This window comes from Dermochelys coriacea, chromosome 3, assembly GCF_009764565.3.
Source record: "Dermochelys coriacea isolate rDerCor1 chromosome 3, rDerCor1.pri.v4, whole genome shotgun sequence".
Classification (NCBI taxonomy): domain Eukaryota; kingdom Metazoa; phylum Chordata; order Testudines; family Dermochelyidae; genus Dermochelys; species Dermochelys coriacea.
In genome coordinates this window covers 70,621,917-70,629,894 of record NC_050070.1, presented here as the reverse complement: position 1 = coordinate 70,629,894, position 7,978 = coordinate 70,621,917, and positions in this window count along the sequence as shown.

The window sequence follows — 7,978 nt, the reverse complement described above, 5'->3', positions numbered from 1 at the left end:
CATCTGCTGGCATTGCTGATAGTGATATGTGCGTGCACCTGGTCTGGAGGAGCTGAGATGGCTAAGAAATGTCCCTCAGGGAGAGAGGTGGAACAATGGAGACCCAATACTAATGATTTGATTAAAAGACAACAGGGGTTCATAGGTGCAAAAAAACAACAATTATGAGTTTGCAAATGCTTTAGGGTATGTCTACACAGCGAAGAAAAATCCACAGCTGGCCCGTTGGGGGCTGTTTTATTGCTGTGTAAACTTCCAGGCTCAGGCTGGAGTCAAACTCTGGGGCATTCCCATCTCACAGGGCCCTAGAGCCCAGGCTCCCGCCTGACACCAGAAATCTACACAGCAATGAAACAGCCCCAATGCCTGAGCACTATGAGCCCGAGTCAGCTGGCACAGGCCAGCCATAGGTGTCTAGTTGCTGTGTAGACACAGTCTGAGTATCTCTACGAATTATGACAATATTAGGGAATTTATGCTAATTGCTACAATTTCTTATGTAATTGATTTTCTCAAAGAAAAATATTCCCAAAGCAGTTCTGCTGCTTTTGTAAGATGTTGAGCACCTCAGGTGAGTTGCTCACTGCCTGGACCACCCATTGACTTCAATAAATGCTCAGCATCAACCAGGATCAAGGCCCCACAGGATGCATTTTTGTTTGTTTTTCCCCTCATAATCCTCAGAAGCTGAAGCTTTTGTAGAAAAAAATTAACCTGAACTTGGTAACTTAACCTCTGACTTTGTCTCTCAGAACTTAAAGGAAACAAGAATGAGGTAATAAAACCTGTGCTGATTAGCTGAACAATTCAAACTCAGTTATTGTTTCCATTATATCGCTAATGGTTTCTTGTGAACAGACTTGTTTTTTTTCTCTGTTTGTATTACAGCCAATTTGCAGTATAAGATTGGTATTGTTTATTGAATGCTACACCCTGCTGCAAAGGTAAAAGTCTGGCATGCCTGTAAAAATGTAATTAAGCTACTTTGAACATAAGGATGTATGGATGCTGTAAATTAGATTTAGCAGGTGTTAGTAGCCTGGAGAATGGTCAAATGAATGCTCCTGTTCCATGAAGCTGCCTTGTTCCCCTCGTGGTGGTTGAGTATATTTGTGGCCTGAGTCCTGCTAACAGTTATTTTTTTAAAAAAAGAAAAGGAGTACTTGGGGCACCTTAGAGACTAACAAATTTATTTGAGCATAAGCTTTCGTGAGTTACAGCTCACTGCAGCTCACAAAAGCTTATGCTCAAATAAATTTGTTAGTCTCTAGGGTGCCCCAAGTACTCCTTTTCTTTTTGTGGGTACAGACTAACATGGCTGCTACTCTGAAACCAGTTATTTTTAGATATGTGAGTACTCCAAATAAAGTCAATGGCACAACCCACATGTGTAAAATTAAGCATGGGCAAAAAATGTTTTCAGGATTGGGGCCTATTGAACTACCTCGTTAGGATTTTATGTCATTGACCCACCTGACTATGCCTTCCTGAAGCATGTATGGGCTCAGGAGCAATAGAAAGTTTTTCTGTGCTAAAGAAATAACTGAAAGTTCTGTCCAGTGATGGAGTAAACTTGATGTAAAGTTATTCCTTTTTCTTTTTCTCAAAATCTTTTTGTCTTAAGTGCCATCCTCAATTTCTCTACTTTTTTTGTTAAGATTTTTTATGGACAACTCTGTCCAATGTCCTCTTTGACCATTTGATTTTTCCGCAGGCTGCTAATAGCATACACCATTTGATACAGTCACAGGCCATAACTAACCTACCTGACCTTTTGAGGTGCTGTACACCTCCCTAGAAGGTGAAGAGTGCCTCAGTTCTCATTGATTTCACTCAGAATTACAGTCACTCAACACCTTCCATAAGGGCAGGTACGACTGTTCATTAGGGGCTAGTGAAACTAATAATACCAGAGCTGTCAACTACTCTACAGCCACTGTGAAGTGAGGCTGATGTACTGCTGGGGGTAGTACCACCAGCTGTCAGGAATAGATGCTTGGGATATGTCTACAGAGCATCTGTTAGCAAGCATCCCAACCTGGTCCACAGACTTGTGCTCGCAGGGCTCATGTTAGCACTCTAAAAATAGCTTTGTTGGCATTGTGGCTGGGGCTGAAGCTCAGACTCCAAAGGTTAGGGGAGAGGATGGGCTTGAGAGCCCAACCTGCAACATCAAAGCACCAGCTACACAGCTATTTTTAGAATGCTAGCTTGAGCCCTGCTAGCATGAGTTTGTGGACCCAGGCTCGGAGGATCACTCTCAGGAGCAGTGTAGACATGCCCTTGGTGGAGCTGAAGCTGCTCCAGCTTCTGGAGGCTGAAGTACACCTAGTTGCCAGCAGGGTGTCTTGGCCCTGGAGCACAGGGAGGAAGTACAGGGTAGGACATACAGGCTTCTGTGAGGCTTTTATGCATTAGCCTACAATGGCAGAATACGGGGTACCTGGCAGCCACAATCCTTCTCTGCCGCTTCTGCTCCTTCTTCTCCACATCCAGTAACAACGGGGGGAGGGCGGGAGTGCAACAGAATGCACCCCTGTATTCACACCCTACACACTGCTGAAATAATCTTTGAGCAATATATGCCTTGTGAGGTAAAATTTAAAAGCTAATAACTCACTGGCCAATGTTATCACGGTGAACTATATGTAGCAACATCGTAGATTAAGATATAAAATTCTCCTGTACAATGTTATTAGCATATGTTCAAAACCCCACAACCCTGCCCAGGCAGGAGTCGGCGAACTGGCCTCTCCTGAACAAAGGAGTGTATGCTTGCCTTAATTTACATTTAAGCGGTAAACAGAGTCGTCAGATAGAAAGGGGGAAGGGAGGAAACAAAGGGAAACCTACATATGAGCATACACTGGTGAAAGAATCCACCAGGAAGCCTCCTTCCACATCAGGCACACTGTGTCCTTATTCTCAGTTGGAAAAGCTTCTCGAAAGGGGGACTGAAAAAGGAGGGCAAACACCCCAAATTACTCTCTCACCCTCTCCATATCATTCTCACTCTGAGAAGATCAAACAGCTATTGGACTCTGAGGGGAGGGTCAGTAATGCTGTTGGGAACATGTGGGTAAAAGCTATGCCTTTAAGTAAGTTTAGTTTGTCAAGTTTAGCATTAGAAAGCATTTTATCTTTATCTTGTAACTTTTTCTGACTGTATTGCCTATGCTTATTCTCACTTAAAATCTATCTCTTTGTAGTACATAAATTTGTTTTATCCAATCCATTTTGTTTAAATTAAAGAGTTTGGGTAACCCCATTTTAGGTGGCAAACTGTTGTGTATTATTCCCTTAAAGGAATAACAGACTATATATTTGGACGGTCCAGGACAGGGCTGGGCAGAACAAGACATACATTTCTGGAGGAAAATCTGGGATGGGAGTATGTTGGGATCACCCTGCAGTATAATCAAGGCTGGTGAGAGCCAGGGTGTGATTGGCAGGCCACAGTTACACAATCACGTCTGGGAATGAGCTGCATGCTGGCAAGCTGTTTGTGAAAAATCCAGGTTGGGAGCTATAACAGTAAGGCATTGCAAGGCACCCCAGGTTGCAGGGCAAGGGTGACAGCCCACCACTGATCTGAATTGCACCCAATATATCACAGGGAGGTTCTGAACCTGGGGGTCTGTTTTATAAATGAGTGGTTGTGGAGGAGGAGTATATACAATCTCTTTTCCTTTTTTTTTAAGTCTAAGAACCTTTTATAAAGATTTTCCCCTTTTTAATAATACTGCAATGAAGGAGTGTAAATAGAAAAGACCAGTGTTAGCAGAAGCTTTTCTTTCAGGTCCACTGAAACCTGCAATGTAAATGAGAATTAAACAATCTGGACAAATAGAAGGCTGATTTTCCATAACTACAGCTGTGAATCCAAGGTAGCAAAATAAAAGTGCCTCCTTAATTTCAAAGGTATCCAATTAAATTGCTGTTGATAATGATTGTTTTATCCAAAAGCCTATTATAAAACATGTCATGCTTCTTGAAAGGGAAGATGTTGCTGAGCAATAGTCCCCATAATTGAAAGAATCATAAATGGAACAATAATTTTTCTATGACTATAACTTGCACAATTTCTTCTTCTCTGCAGGGACTTTATTTTAAAAGATCATTTGAACAATCAAGCTATTATAGTGTGATTCATATTTAAGTCTACAGTCAGTGGGCTAACCTCAGCCCTGGTGTAACTCCACTGAAGTTAACTGAAATTACACCAGGAATGAATTTGGCACTGGTTTGTCTCCTGTGGCACTATAGTTCAAGATGCCTATGCTCTCCACTCTGATAAGATATCTTTCTATAATCAATCAACATTTTTGACAGAGGGTTAAATATTAATTGTAATATTGCTTTTATCACTGAAAGCTGCTTCTTTATTTTTGTGTTTCAGTCATATCTTTGTCTCCTAGCAGCAAACAATAGTAAATGTGATAAGCTTCTATTTAGGATGAAAATATGTGATGTGTACAAACTCTTAGAATAATCAAAGACTGAATTGTATTAATTATGATTTATGCTGATTAGATATGAATGGTATTCATATTTAAGCTTAACAAGATGCCAGGAAATCCATTTTACTCTAAAAATTCTACTGGAAAAGTCTTAAATTAGCCCCTATCTTCAAAGAATAAATTCATATCACAATGATATTCTTATTGTGGGGGAAATTTAGTTTCATCTGTCTATGGGGTGCTATTTATTGTGTGAAAATGTTGCAATTTTGTTACTCTGCATCCCTTATACTCCAACGTGGCTAATTTTTGATTTCTTACTTGCAGATAATACAGTACTTAAACAGCAAAAAGGGGGAGCATTTCTAGCTCTAAATGCTTTGAAATGTTATATGTAAAGAAAGAGAATATGTTGTTACACCCCAGACACAGCAATATTTCCCATGTCATTGAGTTACAAAGGGGTAACATGTACTTGTTTATTCTTTTTGGTATTTCATAAGAAACACAAGACCTGCATTGCATTATTCATTACCAGAGCTGAACTCTGAGATATAGAGGCCCTGAGGAAAAGTAGAAGAATATTGTCACAGTCCAATATTTTTGTACATTTATGTATGTCTTAAAAATTTTTGTATCCACTGTTGTTGTAGCCATGTTGGTCCCAGGATATTGGAGAGACAAGGTAGGTGGGGTAATATCTTTTATTGGACCAGACCTGAAGAAGAGCTCTGTTTAAATCAAAAGCTTGTCTCTTGCACCAACAGAAGTTGGTTCAATAAAAGATATTTCCTTACCTGTCTTATAGAATCATAGAAGATTAGGGTTGGAAGAGACCTCAGGAGGTCATCTAGTCCAACCCCCTGCTCAAATCAGGACCAATCCCCAATTTTTGCCCCGATCCCTAAATGGCCCCCTCAAGGGTTTGAGAGGGCCATTTGAGGTTGCCATTTAAACACAACCCTGGGTTTAGCAGGCCAATGCTCAAACCACTGAGCTATCCCTCCTCCCCTTGTCTCTTGAAATAATTTTGTCCATTGTGAAAAAAGTTAAAGAAACACAACATAGAATAATTTCTGTAGACCCTGCATTGCCCTACATGGAATAGAACCGGTAGCATAAGGTGTTTTGCATATCACATCAGGAATTACTACATGTGTGGAAATGACTGTCTGCCTCCTGTATGGCATGCACATCCTTGTTCTGCTCCCTATACACCCCAAGTACACTATATCATGATATGAGGGAAAGAGGGCAAGGTGTGGCAAGACAGTGTACTGTCCATGTGTTGATCACCTTACTCGTCATTCTAGAGCTGAAACTCTGGTATGCAGTAGCCATTTTGTTTAGAGCATGTTACTCCGGTATCTTTTGTAACTGTACATACACACCTGAGCTGTGGTTAATGTCAACTGAAACAGGAGAGGGCGGGCTCTCTTGTCACATCAGCCAAGGAGGAGGGGGAGTGAACACTATTTAACTGAGCCTGGGAGAGGAGGCAAGCTCCTGTCTGCCTTTAGCAGAGGGACCAGAGCTGTGCTCTGCCTGGTCTGCTTTATTTTAGCCTTGCACCTGAGGCAGCCAGCATGGAGTGAGTGAAGAGAGGAGCTTCCACTTGTTCCAGGAGGTTGTATAGTTCCCATGCATATATGAACATCTTCTCACCATCCCTTATGTTTGGCCAATGAAGGATCTGGCCCCATATAAATAATATTTATGGGGTCATCAAATAAGTTATTTTCTCTGTCCCCTTTTTTGCTTTAAGTTAAAACAACCTCTGTGTAATATATTCAAGTATGAACAAATGAGTAGATCTGTAGGTTGTGCATCTTGATGATGCATCAACAAGGATCTACAACCTATCCTGAAGGACGACCCATCACTCTCACAGATCTTGGGAGACAGGCCAGTCCTTGCTTACAGACAGCCCCCCAACCTGAAGCAAATACTCACCAGCAACCACACACCATAACCGCTAACCCAGGAACCTATCCTTGCAACAAAGCCCGTTGCCAACTCTGTCCACATATCTATTCAGGGGACACCATCATAGGGCCTAATCACATCAGCCACACTATCAGAGGCTCGTTCACCTGCGCATCTACCAATGTGATATATGCCATCATGGGCCAGCAATGCCCCTCTGCCATGTACATTGGTCAAACTGGACAGTCTCTAGGTAAAAGAATAAATGGACACAAATCAGACGTCAAGAATTATAACATTCAAAAACCAGTCGGAGAACACTTCAATCTCTCTGGTCACTCGATTACAGACCTGAGGGTGGCTATCCTTCAACAAAAAAACTTCAAAAACAGACTCCAAGAAGAGACTGCTGAATTGGAATTAATTTGCAAACTGGATACAATTAATTTAGGCTTGAATAGAGACTGGGAATGGATGAGTCATTACACAAAGTAAAACTATTTCCCCATGTGATTTCTCCCCCCTCCACCCTACCCCCCACTGTTCCTCAGATGTTCTTGTTAACTGCTGGAAATAGCCTACCTTGCTTGTCACCATGAAAGGTTTTCCTCCTTTCCTCCCGCCCCGCTGCTGGTGATGGCTTATCTTAAGTGATCACTTTCCTTACAGTATGTATGATAAAACCCATTGTTTCATGTTCTCTGTGTGTGTATATAAATCTCCCCACTGTATTTTCCACCAAATGCATCCAATGAAGTGAGCTGTAGCTCTCGAAAGCTTATGCTCAAATAAATTTGTTAGTCTCTAAGGTGCCACAAGTACTCCTTTTCTTTTTACAAAAAGGGATGAAACTGCATAGGAAAATGTACTTTGTAAACAATATTAATCCTACTGTACATGGGGGTGTATCTAATTTTAGTGCTATTTGCATAATGATTCTTGCAATTCAACCATTAAAGGACACATACGTTCAAATCAAAGTTTAAAAAAAGTCAAAATTGTGGAGAGGGAAAGAAAATCAGTATATGCAGTAACTACACTATCTCATTTCCATTTTCCATGTGATTTTGCAAAAGTTTTTTCAATTTCAAAAGAAAAAAAAGACAAAAGCATTACAGATACAATTTGTATAAAACTTATTTCTCCCCATTTTTAAAGTCCTTATTTTAAATCTCTGGGGAAGGATGTAGCAGGCTCAATTGGAACTGATAAAATAGAGTTTTGTGCAGCAAAGGAAACTAGCATAAATCTCAGCATTCAGACTACATTTGTGTTTGAAAACCCGTACATGTGCAATCATGTTATTATGAAGTGCCATGCCTTAGATTTACAGTTAGTAAAAATAGCACAAGTGTAGTTAAATACACCTTCAACTTCAGTAAATAGATACTCCTGAAAACATCTATTACCCTTAAAATTTGATACAAATTATACAGAGGCCAATTGACGGCTCCATAATGAATATAAGACTTAATTTCACTGGAACAGCTCAACTGGAGTCATAAGCTATGAGAGCTGAGTGCATGTGGTTTAGAAATGGCAGCAGAGAGCTAGGCATGAGTTCATTTGTTTTCAGTTTGGGGCCAGCTGTT